General features: G+C 42.5%; 1 protein-coding gene across 2 annotated transcripts in view; it reads left to right on the top strand.

Moving 5' to 3' along the window:
• CERS6 (ceramide synthase 6) overlaps positions 1 to 20,828 on the top strand; it is a 958,460-nt gene that overhangs the window by 113,536 nt on the left and 824,096 nt on the right. The gene's annotated exons all lie outside the window — the stretch shown is intronic.

A 20,828-nucleotide genomic window follows, 5' to 3' on the forward strand; every position in this document is an offset into this window, starting at 1 on the left:
TCATCTTTATATAGTTTACTATGAGCACAAGCGACATTACATGTCAAATCTAAGAAACGTAGAGATTTTATACACAGTCAAAAGTCCCCTGCATCCTTCCATTGGATACTTGCACATAGCAACGAAGGTGCCTAAGTTGAATGCATCAGGGAGCCATAAAGAACACGTCTGATCAGTGAAGACTCTGCTAACACTGACACCGCAAAACACAGAGTGCGTCTTAGTCATTAAATTTAAAAGTAGCTACAATTTATTATTGGAAAATAGATGAACAATAATTTATTCCATCATTGATCGTGCATAGGCAACAGAAAATATAACTGCATAAAAGCATAAAAAGCAGCCTATTAGCACACTTGAAGGTATGGCACAGTGGAACCAGTGCTCAAGTTATGCATACTGCGGGTGAGTATTCAGCACATTCCCCTTCTATAGTACTTGCAAATGCAGCCAGTTCACAGAAAGATGACAAATGGGAGGGTCTGCTCATATCCACACAAACACTTAACCTGGCAGGTGACACCCCTTACAAAAACATCAAAATAACTCCAGGCCAACTGCAACAACCTGTGCATGGTGCACTAAGTCTGTTTGAGTTGTAAAATGCAGAGCAAATGTTTAGGCAGCACAATGCTCACCAAGCTGAAATCCTCTCTTCCTCCCTGAAGTGCATCTCACTCAGTTTAGACAGGGACTCCACCAACCTGAGTCCCACACCAACCTCACACAGTTCCCTCAACCAGCACTGCCAACAAGCTCCTAAAGAGGGCACTCCAAAAGCCGTATTATCCTGGAAGATGCCGGCCAGACATGGGCACTGTTGCCAATTATTTTAAAATGCATATTTGCCATAGGTGTAATTCAAATATACTAAGGTATACAGACATCTCTAGTAGTATCAGATCCCTAGTCCTGAACAGCACATGTGAAGCTATGACCAACCACACACCGCTTTAGTTCACTACAGCAAGGGGGTACCCATGGCATGGACACTCCAAAGAGACATAATGGACTTCCACTAGACAGCCCTTGGGAGGGGGCAGAGAACAATGTTCAGACAGTATAAATGACACCAGCCCAGTAACCAGAGGCCAAGAAAGACAGGAGCAACTACAATATCAGTCACCACTATGGCTGAGATACCAACAGTGGCTCATGAGTTACTGCCTTATGAGAAGATATTCTTCCATTCTACAGAGTCCGCTATAACCTACATCAAACAACACTAACAAGTGATTCTCTCCCCAGTAAGACCACAGTTAAATTGTAGCATAACGAAAGGTTGAACGCTGCCAGGCGAGACTATCAGTGAAGAACAAAACATCCAGAAATGTACATTGACAATAGAGAGTGGAAGATCATCACTGACCTCCAGCAAATTACTGAATGCAAAGTTTTGGTGGGGTCTTCCCTCACTCAGAAACAAATTAGAGGAATCATGAGAGTTTAAACAGATCAACAAAGTCAAAACATACGTGTTCTCATCAAGCCTGTGTTTTAATGCAAAATAAAGAACGTCATTGTGGTAGAACATTGAAGTTGGTGAGAGGTGAAATGTTACTTCCACATTGGTGCCTAATAAATCAACATTTTGTCCATCCACAACATGACAAAAGCATCACCATTCAATATAGAAACATTACCGTTTATTTCCTCTCAAAGTATGTATGTATGTATGTATGTATGTATGTATGTATGTATGTATGCATGTGTGTAGTATTTTAAAAGTCTACATATAGCTGAAAAGTTGGTGGTGGTGCAAAATCTCGCTATAGCCAATTCCTAAAAAAGGGTAATTCCCAAGCCATTAGGACACATAGTGGGTAGACTCTCCCACTGCCACATCTGCAACAGATATATGTAACCAAGTGCAAAGCATAAGCTGCCCATTTTCTTAGGGTTATATACACCTCTCTTACACACAGATATGTATATTCACCTTATCACACTGCAGTTTGGACCTAACCACTTTTACAGTTTCATAATTTCCACATCTAGAGTTACCTGACATGAGTTTGCTGAGGCTATACGGAATGTCTTTAGCAAATTTAACATCATGTCAGATGAAAAGAGTAGACCGCCATTCAAGCCTCTTCAACATGGGTCTCATGGTGGAAATTTGGAGGAGGGGTTGCAGAGTACTATTTTCATAATTATTTGTGAGTAGGATTTAAAACATTATGTCCGCACTGTCAGTGGGGCTGAAGTGAATGCTGCCCCTTTACTGGTCATGCTGTTTCAGTGTTCAGGTTGGGTTTACCCTGGACACCGACACCTGGACAATTTTGTAGTGAGCAGAATAATGAAGGAGCGAAGGCCTTTGCACAGGTGTGTTGCATTTATGGTGATGACACAGACTCATAGAGTGATAGGGTCCTCCCCTTCTTTAGTAGGTAAGGTCAAACAAAGGCTCAATGCTAAGTTCTTGGAAAGCTAATTATGACCATAAGGATACAGCAGGGGAAGGTATATGTTTAGAATTAGTCTCACCATTTCATAAAATGCTAAACCAGGATGACTGTTAAGGCTACACACATACAAACACACACACCTTTGTTGTAAGTGTCATGGACAAATCTTGTGGTTTTGGAAGCAAATGTGTGATGCTGGTGTTTGTGGCCAGCCACACATTGGAACTACATGTAGAATGGCAGATGTTCTCTTTAGAAGATGTGTGTGCTAGATGCTGACAGAAAGAGCACCATTACTGCCGAATCTCATGTTGAGGGTGTTATGTATCTGTCTGTGTGTGCACTGATAAGCACCTCAGTGGTGTGTGTGATTCCAGAGTGCAGCCTCGTGGTAATGCTTCTGCTGCTTTTGTGTTGACCATGTCAGCAGCTAGCTTCAGAAGCCTCCAATTAGCATTTCCCAGAAGGTCTACAAATGCTTATCCAGTTGGCCCCTTTGCCAGTGCCTCTGCTTCTAACCCACTCCTCTATCTGCACACGTCGCATTAAGTTGCCATAGTTACCTACCCGTGGGTATTATGGTTTGCTGTGTGATTCTATGTGTCCTCCAGGCAAGTGCCATATACTCGTGCCTAAAGGCCACTCCTTGAAATTGGTCCTGCAGAAGTTGCTTGACCACTCTGTGCCATATTAGTAATTGTATTTTATCTATGTCATCTTGGATAAGGTGTTTTCCATTGTTTGTGATGTGGTGGGGCAAGAGACACAGCTACAACAGTGTATTTAGTGGTTCTGCCAGGCGTTTATGCATGCTTTGTAAACAATACATGCATACTTGTTATACGTCCACAGTAGCCAGCTCAGTGGTGCGTTCTATTCAGACTTGTGCCTATTCGTACCGGCTCTCTTACCTGTTGGCCAGTTTGCAGTAGCATTTAATAAGCCATATCTGTGCGGGCTATTTCCCCTTGGTTGAAATTCGTCCTACTTGTTATGTTGATTTGTTTTATGTATTTTCTTTTGGTTGTGTTTACTGTGAGTGAAACCAGAATTCGGAGGCCCTGTATCTGCTGCACAATTAAGAGCGTATCTCACACTTATGTGATTGAATATTAGTGGATGAATGTTGAAAATGTGTTTAGTGAGCATTCAGTTTTTCACCTGTTGGTGTCAGTGTTTTGTTCTGCGATTTAGGGATCACTTTGCATATTCTTTCATGTGATCTCATTCTTGGTTAGATGGGGGTCATAGAAATGTGTTGTTAGGTGCGGTAATTGGACTTCCATTGATTGTGATGAAAATCTGCTAACCTGTTTGCTCTGTTTGTGGATCGATTTCTGTAGCCATATGAATAGCAATGTAATTTTTATTATTTGTGATAATTTAGCTTTTGCTCTATCACACTAAGGAGCTACTGTGCCAATATCACCGCAGATCACAATGACAAGATTATTATTTGCCAGCTGGCCATTGTTAACTGAGAGACTTATATAGGGAGGCTTTTTCTGCAAATGCAGTATATCCAGGTTAATTGACAATCTTGCTAGGATTCCGTTTTTTATTTTAAGATATAATAGTGACAAACCTTACACTTAAGTAGAGTTAGTGTGATTTAATGTCTGATAAAATTGAGGAGAGAAACAGAATAACCTCCTTTCATAACGTTTGAAGCCCAGACACTACAGTGTCCTGTGATGCACTCTCCAATCTGTGCTTTGACCTAGTTCTGTCAACCCGTTCATCTGTTGAGTTTTTAGAATTTGTAAGTGGCTAGCTCTGTAGTTACGTTCAATTGGATTCCATTTCTTTGAACCGGTCCAGACAACAGCTTTCTCAACATTTATATACACTATACTGTGGCATGCCGGTAATTACAATGCTCTTGCTGCAAATTATACAGGAATGACACTCCAACAAGAGCTTGGAAAATAATTTGAACTGCATGTTTCAAGAGCATACTTTGCCCTTCAAGTAGATGCTGCTAACAATTGCAACTAAACTGCATCGTAGATTTATATATTTACTTTTAATCATAGGAAATGCCAGTAGTCCTGCAGCTCTCTTAATAATGAAACACTATTTTGCATGCCTCGAGGTCATGCCGAGCATTCTCTATTTTTTAAGGACTATTTCCATTTCAGATCAGTAATAATTTAGTTGTACATGTCCAGTGTGAATTTGTGAAAAAATGAACTGTTATTAGAAATTCTCAACAGCAGTTTACCTTTACCAACAGGTCCTTAAACGAGTTTATTGTAATAAATATGTCGTAAAACATATATGTAGCAAAACATACTTTCCCGACATTTCAGCCAATCTCTAATATCTGCTGTGGCATTTGTGATCACCCACAAAAACCTTGCTGACACTAGGGTGGCACACTTGTACATGAATACTTGTTGAAGTATTCTGTTATAAATTGTTAAACACTGACATGTTGTGGGGTATCCTCCCACAATATGGATTCGCAATCCCATTACTGAACATTTGTAAATATCCTACTCTAGCTCTCACCGTAAGGGATGTTGTATATTTGGACTTGTGTCACACTGCCATGAACTTGGGTCACGTCACTGTGTCAGTAAAATTCAGTGTAGTATCTGTCAGCTGTGCTTCATTGATCATTGTACGCCTGTTTATGCAAATAGATGATTATTTACTTGTGGTTGCTAGCTGCAAAGAAACTCAGGAAATTTGCCATTTCCTCAGCATACAATGGCAGCTGTGTCTGCAGTTAGCCACCCAGTAGTTCTAAGGGACATTTCGCGTGACATCTGAGGATCATCTACACTACAGCATGGGTCTTTTGTATCTTCGGAATAGTCTGATTAAATTTTGCGAGCAATCGCAAACTTCATTACACCTCAACCCACTTGCCAGTCTGTGGCGACTGGAGCTTGACAAGATTAATCTCTCTTTCCCCGTGTAGGCTCAGGGAGTTCCATACTGGATTATAAAGCTGCACTGCTTCTTGAATGGAGTTGATTTTTGCCAACGCCATTGATTCACAATGGCGTCTTTTAATTCCTTGCCTGAATTCACAATTCCTTGACATTAGAATAAGCATAAGGAATATAATACAATTTGCATCTAAACTGATTTTGATGTTTATTTTGTGGTTATGTGGTTCTAGTTAGAGTACTTTTTAAAATATTGCTTGCAGATACCCTGAGGTATTGTGAGGACCAGGGCAAGGAGAACATGAGGAGCAGAATCGGTAAACAGTGGAGGCACACAAGATAGTGACTTTGTACCTTTATGAACAGAAATACACTTGGGAAATAGGCATTGGGCTGGTGGACACTGTGGAGGACACACTGTTGAAGGCTGGGGCTGAGGACTTTTGTGGTCATGCTGGGAAGAGGGCCAGTTACAAACCACTTGCATTGCAGACTTCAGGACTTATGGGTTTTTCCTTCCTGAACGAATTAAGTAGTGGTAGCTGGTTGGGACTGACTAGTGGAACATATTCTGTTGCAGGGTTCATAATGCCATGGTGCTGCATACCACATAAGCGTTTGCATCTCTGCCATTTTCCTCCTCCAGCTTTGTGTTTCTTTGTAGTTTCTTCCTTTACTCAGTATCCGAGAAGTTTATGAGGTCTGTGTCTCTGAAGCCTAAACTTCGACTAGTGGTCACAAGTCTGAGATGTGCATCCAGATGCCTCTCGAGTCCAATTACAGTTCCACTGTTGAAAAACTGGCTTAAAACAATTGCTACATTTTAAGTCAGTCATAATATGACTGCTATTATACTTTTCAGATTCTCGACCTAGGCTCACTTAGTAATTATTTCCTGTTTCTAACATTATTTCTTACAAGGCCAGGCTCAACTTCATCCTTATGTATCTTGTATCATCCTCTAGTCCTGCTGTAATAATGCCAAGCCCGAAGAGCCAATACCTTTCAGAAGATTAGGCCATCTTGTGCTTTGTTACTCTTCTCTTAATCCTATGTTCCTACTGAGCATGTGCCACACTTACGGTATTCAATGTAGTGTTCTAACTGTGCAGAGTGGAAGGTTTGCGGACAAGCATTGGAATCCTTAACACTTCCACACACTCCACCACAGCATATTCCTGAAATCTGTTAATAAATACACAAACAGGTGTCACAGCAAAAGAGTTAGAAACCACCTGCAAGGGATCTACTGAAGTGGAATCCAAGAATATTGTAGGACGTTCTCTATGAATCGTAAATCGCTCCTCGTCATTATTGAGTCCCTCATGAATATGCCTGTGCAATCCCTTGACAGATTTAGAATCCTTCTTTAGTATACACAATTCAGGTTCCGGTTAATTTCGCCACACTTGGCATTTTGACTTTTTGTCTTTGGAATGGATGCAGAATAATTGGGTGCTTTCTGCTGATTTTACTTGATTTTGGGAGCAAATCTTTTATCTTCTATTATATACTCCGAGGAGGTCAGGGCAGGGGGGGTGGGGCATGGCTAGGGGGAAGGGCTGTCTGCTTCCTGTGGTGATGGAGGGGGCAGGCAAGGTCTGTGTCTCTGCCTGCAGGTAGCGTCCCTTTGCAGCCACAGATTTAACTGCTGCATATCTGCACCTGGTAAAAACTAGGGGACATATTTACAAGCCCCTTGCACCATCTTGTGTCACATTAGTGTAATTTATTTTACGCTAATGTGGTGTTAAGGTGGCCCTTTCGTTGCGTCATATTCACAAAGTGGCGTAAATCACTAGGAATAATGTGTGCAAAGGGGACCTTCCCCCATTAGGAGGCCCGTAAAAATGATGCAGTGGAATTTACAAGCTTTCACCGAGCCATTTTTTGTGTCATTTTTAACACCTGCCTCCCATTGTTTTCAATGGGCCTCCCTCTACTTTTCAGGATTAGAGCCATAATGTTTGGAGCTAATCCTGCATAGTGCCACAATAGCAACAACATTTTTGATGTTGTTGTCCTAACGACTGCCATGGTGCCCAGAATTGTAACTACAGTATAACCATAGTGTTGTTAGGTAGAGGTCGGGGCACGCAAGAAAAGTGGTGCATCGGGACTGATGCACCACTTTCTTGTAAATATGCCCCTTGATCCTGTGTTTTCAGGTGCCAAAATTCCAAGATCAGAAAAATCTACCCACCCATGGTAGGGTGGAGTTGTATGCCACCTCGAGACACTTCTCCACTGTACTCGAAATTAGGGCCACTTTCTTGTAAATATGCCCCTTGAGCCTGTGTTTTCAGGTGCCAAAATTCCAAGATCAGAAAAATCTACCCACCCATGGTAGGGTGGAGTTGTATGCCACCTTGAGACACTTCTCCACTGTACTCGGAATTAGGGCCTAGGTGTCGTAATAGTATCTCTCCATTTACAGATTGGTTCATAATATATTTTTCAGATTAACTCTGAACCAGTGGTGATGCACCTGTCCTGAATAACTAAATACCAAATTGTACATGATGACCTGATAAGACAGTACTTCATCACTGCTTGTACAAAAGGCAAAACTTGAAGTTCACCTGAGGACAGGGTAGCCAGTTTTTCTTTGAGGTTTCAAGTACTTCATGCTAGCATACAATATCTGTTTTTATCCCTACCCCTAAACTGTGACCCTTGACAGAAATTTGTGACCATTCTGGCAGTGGCCATAATCTAGCACCTGAGCAGACGCGACATGAAACTGATATATGACACACACCTTTAAGTCACACACAACTAAGTTCTAATCCAGCTTTTGAAAACATAGACCTTTTCTCCTATGCCTACTGCATGCTTATCACAGTGGTTATGGTGAAGAGACACTCTTTTATCTTTTCGTGGTTGATGTGATGTACATAGCTTTTCTTCTACCATGCAGCTCCCATGTTGCAGTGGGTTACGTCGCCATGACCTTGGTATGACACCTGCAGTTCTGTATCTCCATTGTGTATCACACAGCTTCTGACATGACGTGGCTGGGAACAAAAAATGGAATGGAGATGCAAGAATTTGCTGACCCAGAAAGAGGATTGTGGCGACCAACTCTAAATGTAATGGGTGTCTTGAAATTGTATTGTCCAAACTGAATCATGGTATTACGTTCCAAGATGGCCAACAAATTCAGCATCCAGTTAGGCATGTGTTGGAAATGGGGTCTTTGGTTGGCAGTCAGGTTACCCCCTGTCCAAGCAAGAACCCTCACTCTAGTCAGGGTAAGTCACACACAATCCAAATTATCCTGTGCCCACCCTCTGGTAGCTTGGCACTGAGCAGTCAGGCTTAACTTAGAAGGCAATGTGTAAAGTATTTGTGCAATAAATCATACAATAACACAATACAGCACCACAAAAATATACCACACAGTGTTTAGAAAAATAAATAATATTTATCTGGATAAATGCAGGTCAAAACGATTAAAGATAAAATAAGCAAATGTAGGGATATCACTGAAAAGTGATATAAAGTGTCTTAGAATTGAAATATTACTGTAAAAGCAATAAGAAGTTTCTTAAGTTCTCCTAGAAACAACAAGTGTCTCTTGCAGGGCAAAGTACCTAGTTTGTGTTGAAAAATCCTCGCAAGGGACCGCAGAGGAGGAGGTGCGTGGAAAAAGGTAGGTGTGCTTCGATTTCGCCCCTTCGCATACAGACTTGCGTCTTTATTCTCCATGCGGGAAAGACATTGCTACGATTTCCGGCGTGCGGACTTGTATCCTCTTCGAATTGCAGGGTTTTCAGACACCATGGGTATGATGTGTGAATCCTGGGCTTGCGGAGCGAGGTCACAGGTACTGCGTCAATTATTGTGGGCGATGCGTGGAATTTTTTGTCCCGCACGGCAGGCGCTGCGTCGATTCCTTTCAGGAAGTCGGGCTGCGTCGTTCTGAGTCGGTCTGCGTCAATCCAGTAGGGCTGTGCGTCAAAGTTCCGGTCGTGTTGCTGATGCTGTGTCGATCTTCTGTCGTGAAGTCGGGCTGCATCAGTCCGGTTTTGGCGTGCAGTGAATTTTTTACCGCAAGCAGGCTGTCCGTCATTTTTGGCAGGCGGTGCGTCTAATTTTCACCGCACGGGGATTTCAGCTGCAGGAGAGAAATCTTTTTGGTCCTGAGACTTCAGGGAATAGGAGGTAAGCTCTATCCAAGCCCTTGGAGAGCACTTCTGCAGCACAGCAAGAGAGCAGCAGGACAGCAGGGCAACAGCAAGGCAGCAGTCCTTCTCAGAAAGCAGTCAGGTGAGTCCTTTGGGCAGCCAGGCAGTTCTTCTTGGCAGGGTGCAGATTCAGGTTTCCGGTTTCTTCTCCAGGAAGTGTCTGAGTTGGTAGGGGCAGAAACCCAGTTTTTATACCCAAATGTGACTTGGAAGTGGGGGAGACTTCAAAGAGTGGCTTAGAAGTGCACCAGGTCAATCCTGTCTGCCAGGGTCCCAGCAGGTGCTGTGGCAGTCCTTTGTGTGAGAGCAGGTCCTCCACCCCCCAGCCCAGGAAGACCCATTCAAAATGCAGATGTATGCAAGTGAGGCTGAGTATCCTATGTTTGGGGTGTGTCTGAGTGAATGCACAAGGAGCTGTCAACTAAACCCAGCCAGACATGCATTGTAAGGCACAGAGAAATGCTCACTTTCTAAAAGTGGCATTTCTAAAATAGTAATATTAAATCCACCTTCACCAGTCAGCAGGATTTTGTATCACCATTCTGTCCATACTAAATATGACCTTCCTACTCCTTTCAGATCAGCAGCTACCACTCAAACAAGTATGAGGGCAGTCCCAATGTTAGCCTATGAAGGGAGCAGGCCTCACAGCATTGTAAAAACGAATTTAGGAGTTTTTACACTACCATGACATGTAAACTACACAGGTACATGTCCTGCCTTTAACCTACACAACACCCTGCCCTAGGGGTTACCTAGGGCACACATTAGGGGTGACTTATATGTAGAAAAAGGGGAGTTTTAGGCTTGGCAAGTACTTGTAAATGCCGAGTCGAATTGGCAGTGAAACTACATACACAGGCCTTGCAATGGCAGGCCTGAGACAAGGTTAAGGGGCTACTTAAGTGGGTGGCACAATCAGTGCTGAAGGCCGATTAGTAGCTTTCAATCTACAGGCCCTGGGTACATATAGTGCACTCTACTAGGGACTTCTAAGTAAATTAAATATCCCATTTGGGTATGATCCAAGGTTACCATGTTTAAAGGGGGAGAGCATATGCACTTTGGCACTGGTTAGCAGTGGTAAAGTGCACAGAGTCTAAAAACCAGCAAAAAAAGTATCTCAAAAGTGGAGGGAGGCAGGCAAAAGGTAGGAGTGACCACCCCAAGGCTGTCAGGTCTAACAGCCTGGTAACAACAGAGATCTGCTGCCATATGGTTTATTCTATATTTGAAGCTAATTTCTGACTTTTGAGTTATTCACGGTGACTCCAAGGAACACTCCAGGGACTCTAAGCCAGACATATACTTCTAAGAATTTTTCAGTGCATGTAATTTGCACATGTCGAATTTCCACCCGGTGACAATTTTGCATGTGTAAAATGTGATGTAAATAGGGTTTTGAATAAATTATCTTTTATATCCCTGTGCAAAATCAGTTTTCCTCATATCACTATTTATTGTGGAAGTGATTGTTTTTCATTATTAATATGGAAACGAAATGAACTCCTTCCTTTGACAGGAGCAAATCTGCATGTGTTTCCATTTTGAGACACTACCTGCAAACTGTCTGTGAATGTTCAAAAACTTAAAATTCTGTAACCCACGAACCTGTCAGGCAAGGACAATGCCAGAGCAGATGGGAAGAAAAACTCGATTTATGTGAAAAAGCTCCTTAAAATTACACTGTTTAAGTCAGTGAAAGCATTATGGCAAAATTATCCTGATCTACTACTGGTTTCCTACTGAAAATCCCAATTCACATCACAGCGCCCTAAAAGGGTTTTTTCTGGCCTACCGTCATCACACTCAGTTACGGATTATCCGAGGCCAATTATGATTTTTGCCTAAAACCTCAACTGGAGTTGAGCAATTTTCGTTGTGTACAGTATCTTTATGCTTTAGCCGGAATCCTCAGTTTTATCATAGTCTGCTTATTATTCCCAGTGGTCCATTCGCCTTGTCAGGCATGAAATCTACACCATCCGCAAAAACCTCTGGAAGAACAATGTGGGTGTCTCGCTAGGGCGGAGGGACAGACTTTCCATGATGCCACTTTGGTGGGCTGCAGGCTAGGGAGCTGCATTCCGAGATAGATAATTCAAACATAAAAGCGCCTCTGTCGCGCTTCTAGTTTAGGCCTCCTGCAGTGTGCCAGCATATTAGCCAGGGCTCGTTTTGGTTTATAATCTGGCCGTGCAGTGGCCTCCTTCTGGTGACTGAAAAATTACCTCACCTGCAGGAAACCACTAAGGTAGCTCTTGCAAAGGACACATTTAGTGCATTTGCACCTCGAATATAATGCCACCCTTGGACATCCTGATACCTGCTGCTTCAGTAATATGTTGCCCATTTTGAGGATCAGTTTCCCTGAGAACCATTTACTTCACAGCACTGACTTGATAAGTAGATAAAGGTGAAGACTCATCGTATGCTAACAGTCACCCATATGCAGGGCCACTGGAATTATACTAATCTGCAGTGTTTTCTGCATAAATAAGAATTTGCCATATATGCCACATGAATCCATAATCTGCAGCATATTCCGTAGATTTAAACAAAACAAAATGTGTTTTCTACCTCAAATTGATCCAAAGTTACTAAAAACGCAGCAACACATGTTGCTGTATAACGGAAAGCCGTTCACAAAGGTGGATTTGTCATCTATGAGTTTCATATTGCTGTAGTTTGGTCTTAAACTGGTACTACTGAGGTGAAACCTTTGCTCAGGCAGATTTAAAACATGCACAAATGACAAATTAATGAAGTGATACTGTCAAAAATGTGCTGCAGTACAATGCATAATTTGTTTTTTTCTACTGCATAATTCAGTCAACACTGCCTCATAATTTAGTCCTCCTCTGCCTTATAATTCCCGTGGCCCTGCTCTTCAGTAGACTACCCTCTGATAAATAACACATCCCCCCATCTCTCTGGAAACACTGTGCATTTTTCACCATACCCACCTCACACCTACCAAAAGCCTGCCATAAAAGCAAGTTAATTGTTGTGTGATTCATTTGAGGCGCCAGAGCTCTACAGACCTTGTCAGATTGGGGTCGTTTTTTCATCTTCTTATGGGAACAGTTCCTTGCCAATATCAAGCTTAAATAAGACCCGAGATTTGCTACTAAATTCCTGACTTCATGCACACAATGTGCAGAAAAACAACATTCAGCTTTTCTCTACATAAGATCACTCTCATATCTGCAGGCAGTTTGTGGTGTGCTTGTCTGTGACCTACTCCATAAGCAACCTTAAGACCTGAAAGTTATGTTTTATTCACCAACGTCTCCCTCCACCACCCTGGCCAAGTGAAATAATACAACTGTTCATCATCCTTCACCCAAGGGATTACTGCCCATCACAACCATGTTCACTGCTTTTCTGTTTGTTTGTTTTTTAAGACATTTAAAGTTTCTTACACACATTACTTTGCTCTGGTAATAAAACTGGAGAGAATACGCATTTGCAAATATGTATTACCCATTGACATTGATTTCCCAAACTGCCAGGGGTAGCGGAAGTAGCATCACGCACCCTGGACCTTAATGACATCACAAAAAGTGACAAATATGACCTTTGACCTTCAATCTTCCCAGAACGTGATGTTACATAATGAGTCTACCATTAGAACTTTGTTATAAATCTAGATTGAAGTCCTCTTTTTTGTGTTTGTTTTTGGGTTTAAAAACCTTTACCTTACGATAATACATATCAGTGGCGGCTCCTCTGCTACCAGGAGCCTCCTCCAGCAGCAGCTGCTGCAAAACTTTAACAACCAAACTATGTTTATTATCCTTTCGTTGTTAAATGGGCGGAGGCAGTGGGAATGACGGGGATGAGGGAGTGCACTGTGCACTCCCTTCAGTGTGCATGTGTGTCTGGCTGGCCGTTCAGGCCGGCCAAACACACTTACACACTGTGCTCTCTCCAGCTCAGCACTGTGTTGCCGGGCTGGAGAGAAAAGGCACTGGCTTTTAGTTTGCCTGGGAGCGTTCTGGCTGGACACTCCAGCCAATCATAACGCTGCTCTGTGCAGCGTCAGAAATGGCCACAGGGCAGACTGGGAGTCTGTGCCTGCTGAGGGGACAGAGGAGCGGCGGCGCGGTGCCAAGTACATTTATTTTTCTATAATTAATATCCCCCCGCCACCCTGCCCCTTGTAACCCCGGCGAGCCACAACTGCATATCATCATCATTCCTAGTGAAGTCATGGATACATTTAAATGATTTATAACACACTTCAGTGAAGACATTCTTAGTTCTGAAATAAAACATTTTCTTCAGCCAACAGACTCAATCCTTGTAGTCTGTGGTTTTTCATGTTTTTCCTATGATCATCCTACTCTACTGCAGAGGTAGGAACCTCTGTTATCAAGCATTTATCATATAGTTTAACTTATATTTCGAATTACTCATTACCTGTTCTTTAGGAAATGAAAGAAAGAACGTCTTGGTGGTGACCTTTTGTTCTTTATGCAGCATGCGGATACCATTTTGAATTAGAATTTGGAATTATACTCCTTCTCAAGTAGTGTTTTATCAGAATTTCATGAATATCATGTATGAAATATCATATTACAAAAATATTGTAGGCAAAAACTTGCCTTAAAAATCAGGAAAGTAATTATATATACTAAAGTACCATTTTACCATATTGCTGAACTCCACAACTATGTACCTTTATAATTTAATTTTCTTTATATATATATATATATATATATATATATATATATATATATATATACATGTATGTTGACACTATTTTGGTTGTCAACATTCAGGCTGCAATATTATTCAACTACGTTATTTTTGTGCTTCATAGTATGGCAAGCAACCTCTCAGAGTACCTTGAACAGCAGCTACAGGACTTTGCCCCTCATGAGTTTGAGGAGTAGAGCTCTGAGTCAAAAGTCAAGCTTGTAGTAGCAATACAGGTTCAGAATGGTCACTGTCTTTCTACTTACTGGTCATGAAGTAGGCAGACCCTCTTTGGAAACGCTCCATAAACTTGAAATAGACTTTTTGGAAAGTACAGTTCTTACCTGCTAGAAGGATGCTCAGTATTCATGACAGAGCAAAGGACTGTAGCCTTCCTATTTCTTAGAGAAACCATTCTATTTAATATTTTAAACTTTTAAGCCTCAAAGAGGAACAGTATCAAAGCTTAATGAATATATCAAATGGACTCTATTCATTGGGAGATTTCATTTAATACATTTATTATGTTGGTTTTCTATAATATAGCTAGAATAATAACTACAAGGGTCAAAAATTCAGACTCCATTGATGTATCTCATTGTGTTTTTTTAGCGATTGCTGATCATTACAAACTGTAATCGAATACGGGTACTTGACACTGTTTTCTGTACATCTTTTTTTACAGGGTTGTGTCAGACAGCAAAGATGCCTGTACAATGGGTTTTCATAAAACAATACCTTTATTTTTGTGATTACAGTAGATTTACCTTCATTTGTAAATAGCAGCAACATTTGCATTGCTTTTGTGTAGAGAATTCTGTCACTAATTTAATAGGTAAAAAAGTGGACTCTGAAGTCCCGAGATAGGAACTGAAGAAACATTCTTCACACTTGGTAGACTACTTCAAGAAGCAAAACAAGGTATGTCACCATGCTCACCTCCTCTCCTCCAAGAGTTTAAATCATAATCCATTGCCACCCAACTCATTAACACAGTAGCTGTTACCAATGAGTTACTTTTTGAGATGAATAAATGAAAAACTAACTCACAGAAACCAAACAGCGGAAGAGAGGACATGTAGGAAAGTGGATTGTTATTTAGGGTGGACAAGTGTCCCCCTCAAAGGATTAGGCCACAGCCTGGTAGATGTTATACAAATTAAATTAAATAAACCCGTGCCCAATCCATGGTAATCTGACAGAAAGCACTCAGGCTTAAATCAAAGGTGATGTGTAAAGTATTTAGGAAGTGCACAAATAGTGGAAATAGTCATACTAAACACAATAAAACTCCAAGACCAATGTTCCCTCAAATTTTTTTCCACTGTGTGCGGCAGTGTGTGGTCTCTGTGCGATGCAGCCAAGGATACGTGCGCCAAGAAATTGACCATTCACGTGCGCGCAGCGCATAAGTAGCCAAGATCTTTGGCATTAGCCTCTCCATACCACTAAAGCAAAAAAGGGATATCATTGCTCCATGCAATAGGGCATCAAGGCAGTTTTGTGACCTGGTTGCACACTCCAAGGACATGACCTGTTAAGTGCCACCTACACCCCAGTTAGAGAAAACAGAGGAACATTGCCCGCGGCCTTTAAACGGTGTTTTCATTGACTTCAATCCAGATTCAAATATGAGCATTTTCTGCAATAGGAGAGCACGACTATCGCTCTAAAAGGCTTATTTGAGCTGAGAAAGTGATAATGCATATAAACAACTATGAAGTATGACAATGATGGAAAAGTTGATAACAGCACATTTCCTGCTGTTCTGAAGCATTTCCTAGCTCATTAACCATTAATTTTCAACATAAATATCACTTGTTCGCTTGTACGCTAAAGTACGCCAAATGATGTTTAAAACACTCCCCGCGGCATTTAAATGCTGTTTTCATTCACTTCAATCCAGATTCAAATATGAGCATTATCTGCCTTAGGGGAGCACATATATCACTCTAAAAGGCTTATTTATTAATGTGCGCGCTTGCCGAAGGGGCCTGCGCGATGTGGGAAGGAAAGATGCGCATGCGCTCATGCGCGCGCCTTACAGGGAACATTGTCCAAGACCATTTAGAAAATAAAATAAAAATAAGAGCAATATGAAAAAATCCAATAAGGGGGACAGGACATATGAATTTTTAAAGAATTGAAGTGAAAAGTGGCAAGAAAAAAAGCATCCATTTTAAGTCAATAATCATGGCAGACCAGGGCCCAGTGACCATTTCAGATGGACCGCAATGGAGCCCAGGTCACATACATCAAGGGATTTGGCCTGGAAGTCAAAGTTTGAAAACATTTGTAATTCAAACATCAAAATTAGACTTGTCACTTTCTTGAAGGAAAATGTTGACATTTCTTCTGAGTTACAATGCAGATTGGACTTTGTCATATTTTGAGTAGAAATTTCCTCCCCACATGGGGTGCCGGTAAAACTGTAGCCACAGCTGCTGTGGAACTGAAGAAGCATGTTGGTTCTGCTGCTACTCTGGAGCTTCTGAGATTTCGAGCTGAAAATTCCCAACTCAGAATAGGACTTAGGCCCTCACTCTGACCCTGGTGGTCCTAAACCGCCAGGGCGGCGGGCAACGGAAGCACCGCCAACAGGCTGGCGGTGCTTCATTGCCCATTCTGACCGCGGCGGTAAAGCCGCGGTCAGAAAAGGGGATCCGGCGGTTTCCCGCCGGAATACCCCTGGCAGGGCTGAACCTCCATGGCGGCAATGCAAGCAGCGCCGCCATGGGGATTCTGACCTCCTTCCCGCCAGCCTGTTTCTGGTGGTTTTGACCGCCAGGAACAGGATGGCGGGAACGGGTGTTGTGGGGCCCCTGGGGGCCCCTGCACTGCCCATGCCACTGGCATGGGCAGTGCAGGGGCCCCCTAACAGGGCCCCAGCATGATTTTCACTGTCTGCATAGCAGACAGTGAAAATCGCGACGGGTGCAACGGCACCCGTCGCACCCCTGCAACACCGCCGGCTCCATTCGGAGCCGGCCTCTGTGTTGCAAGGCCTTTCCCGCTGGGCCGGCGGGCGCTCCTTTGGCGGACGCCCGCCGGCCCAGTGGGAAAGCCAGAATGGCCTCCGCGGTCTTTTGACCGCGGAGCGGCCAAATGGCGGTGACCGCATGGCGGGCGGCTACCGCCGCCCTCCGCGGTCAGAATGACCGCCTTAGTCATTTGTTCGGAGGTACGGAGATCTCGGCATGAGATGAAGCTTCAGTGACATGTCCTGCTGAAGCTCTGGAGCTGTGGAGGAAAAGGTTTAAAAAAGATTCCAAACTTTCTTCTGGTTCTCAAACAATGACAGGAGTACACTCCTAAGGCCCCCGGGAGCTCTGGGGAGGCACGTAGAGACTCTCAGGATGTCAGGCAGAGAACAACAGCAATGTCCAGTCCCAGTCCAATTGCCCTTGGTCCAGTGGGTTTCCTCACAGGAATATCCTCCTCTGTTTTCTTTAATGTTCCTGTAGCCATTCATGGTATCAGCCTCATGACTGTTGGAGCTCCTTCTCTCCTTGGTTTTCAAGTGAACATGGGTCTAACCTCCTAAGGCCAGTCTCACAGGTTACAGATGACAAGTGCTGCTGTAGGTTCAGTCTACCTGGTATATTTTCACAACTCCAGCAGTGCTCTGAGGAAGGCTGGGTGAAAGTCCCACTTTGTTTACCATCCTGGTCGTGAGGAATGCTCTAGGACAATTATAGTCCCTCTCTGACCATTGGACTAAATATTCCCAGCCCTACCTACATTTTCAGTAATGCCTGATTGCCTTACTGAAAACAGGGCCGAAGTGCAATCTGTCAAGTCAAATCCAAGAAGACAAAATTCTTCAGACATACTAAGCCTGGCCTTCAGGAGTTCAGGGAGTTACAAGAATGCACCATGAAAATTACTAGTGCCCTCTCACACTAATATCGAGTTTGAAGCAGGCCCTAGACCCACAACAAAAGATGAGACAGAAATCTAGTAAGACCAATCAGGGTCCTTCAGTAACCAGACAGGGAATACACAAGATTTGTGATAGGGCCCAGTGTGTTCTCTTCGAAGGGCAAAAAAAATGTATATGTCTCTCAGACACGCCTGTCATGCAGGATTTCACACTGTTGTGCCAACATAAGGGGACAGCAGCCCCTGCTCTGAATATTCTGTTGAGCTCAGATGGGTCATCCCTGCCTATTCCGGTTGACCTGTCAATCAAAGTGGTCTGTTGTGTGGCTCTAAGAATGTGTTTCGCACATCGTCGCACACAGGGAAGAGATACGCAGCAGTTGCAGACTAAGGGCCTGATTTAGAGGTTGGCGGATGGGGTTATTTCGTTAAGGCGTGACAGATATCCCATCTGCGGTATTAAAATCCAATTATATCCTATGGGAATCATAATATGGCAGAAGGGATATGCTTCCCGTTTGTGATGGAGTAACCCATCTGCCAAACTCTAAATCAGTTAGACAATTTTTGCTAGTTGAATGGCAAATGATTCCTTTAGCATTTACTTTGATGTGTGATTTGACATAATGATTAGTTGAGTTGATATCTACTTGTACTGTGTATGCTAGGGTCATTATTTGGTTTCTGAAAGCCTCAAATGTGAATATGGTTTTTGGGGAGATGAGCTTGATGCCTGTTGCTTTTCATTTATATTGCAGAGCAAACTCTTTTTGAGTAGCATCTCCCTGTTTTTCATTTTTTTAGGACTCATCTGCTGGTAATTTTGAACACTAAAACCGTCCAGTGCCCAGTGTATCTGCTCTGATCCCTAAAACATGTATGTCAAAATTGGCTTAATACTTCATTTGGCATATTAAGTTTGACTATTAGGCCATTGACTGTGCTGTAAAAACTACAACTATGGCATGTAAAATTAAATGTTACATGTGACCGGAAACTCTGTATTATGCCCATTTACTTTGTGACCTTGAAAACATGACACTGGCCTTTAAAAAGCCTTGGTCCCCTGCAGCCTGTAAGACCTCATGTTTGCAGACAGACGTATAAAAATAAACTATTCTACAGCCCAAAAAATTTGCTTCTAGACACTAATTGAGCCATCCCTAAAATTACCCTATTGCCCGTAAGGCAGGATGCATACTGCCTATAAATACTAAATTCCTGAATTATCATTAGCATATACCTACAGTGAATACATCACTAGAAGCTATTTTTAATGTATCTGGCTTAACGGTTCCCAGAGAAAACACAATTTTTACACTATCCATTAGAAAACAGCTGCAGAAAAAGTTTAGAAAACTTGTTCAAGCTGTTTTAAATATCTAATTCATTGGTAAAGTTGGATATTTTTCTAACTAGTTAAGTTTAAGAAAAATAACTTTCAAAAAGTTATGTTTACTTGTCGCAGCCACTATTGGTTAATTAGCCTTAAGGCCAGTCAATATATGTTCTTCGTCATTCTATAAATAACTCACTTGTCTCCTACATTTGACAGTTTCCAGAGGAAATCAGAACGTACTATATAGTGCTCGAATGCATATAGTTTTAGAGCACATGACTATTTACCATCTTTACAAACTCCTCTATAAAGACAAAAAATCTATATACCAACTTTCAGAGTACGCAAAGGCAAAAAATACATTCTTGCACCCTTCACTGTCATTTTGACTTAGTATACAGACATTGCATATTAAAGCTAAGCTAAAAACTGTCAGAGGTATAAGATGACTGTCCTCCACATCCAGTGCCCACTGCCGCAAATCTCAAGTGGGAGTGGGTGGACATAACGGGGGAAATAATAAAAAAAAAACTGTCCTGCCATCGTTGTTGTCGGCCGCCTCGCTTCTCTTCTCTCTGGCTCCTGATGGTGTCAGGAGTCCCTGGGACACCAGCACATGCTCCTCACACAATCCTGGTGCTGCTGTCATGCTACCTAGCATAAGAGCAGCATTAGGACTGATCTGAGTGGCTTGGTATGCCACTGAGACAGTGCATGGGAGTCTGTGCTGTTTCTCCAACCTGGCTGTGCAACACAGCTGGCTTGCAGAAACCTAGGTGCGCATGCCAGTTTGGCCGTCCTTCTTAGGCCAGCCAAACTGACATTTGCATTTTTAATTTTTAAGTTCACTCCACTCCTCCTTTTCCCTCTCATGGCCTAGCACTACCCCTCCCTGCACACGCTGGCTAAGCCAGCAGCTGAAAAATAAAACAACAATAAAATATTGTTGTATTTATCAGCTGCTGGCTCTTAGCCAGTGGGGCAATGCTCCTTCCCCATTGCGGAGGAGTCGCCACTGTCCTGGTCACATACTATGTCATTGAAGGCATACCCCTTGCTTGAGGCTGTCAAGATACAATAGATGTCTAGCACAAACCTGAACTTGAAGTGATTGAGGGAGGTGGATCAGACTGAACTTCTTACAGTGTTGACGTAGCAGAGTTCTACTTCACTGGATTGTTAGAGAAAATCTTTTTGAAATGTTATTCAAATTGTATTAAAACCAACAGTGGGAGAATTTGTCACAATTCTTGTCTTCTTTATCTAATTGCAGAAAACCAATACTTCTCCTTGGGGATATTTATAGCCCCCATTAATTTCTGCACATTTCAGCAAAACAGAAAAAGAGGTTTGTGTGTATGTGTGAGAGAGGGTGTGCATGTGTGGGTATAAATAAGTGTGT

This window comes from Pleurodeles waltl, chromosome 3_1, assembly GCF_031143425.1.
Source record: "Pleurodeles waltl isolate 20211129_DDA chromosome 3_1, aPleWal1.hap1.20221129, whole genome shotgun sequence".
In the NCBI taxonomy this organism is placed as follows: domain Eukaryota; kingdom Metazoa; phylum Chordata; class Amphibia; order Caudata; family Salamandridae; genus Pleurodeles; species Pleurodeles waltl.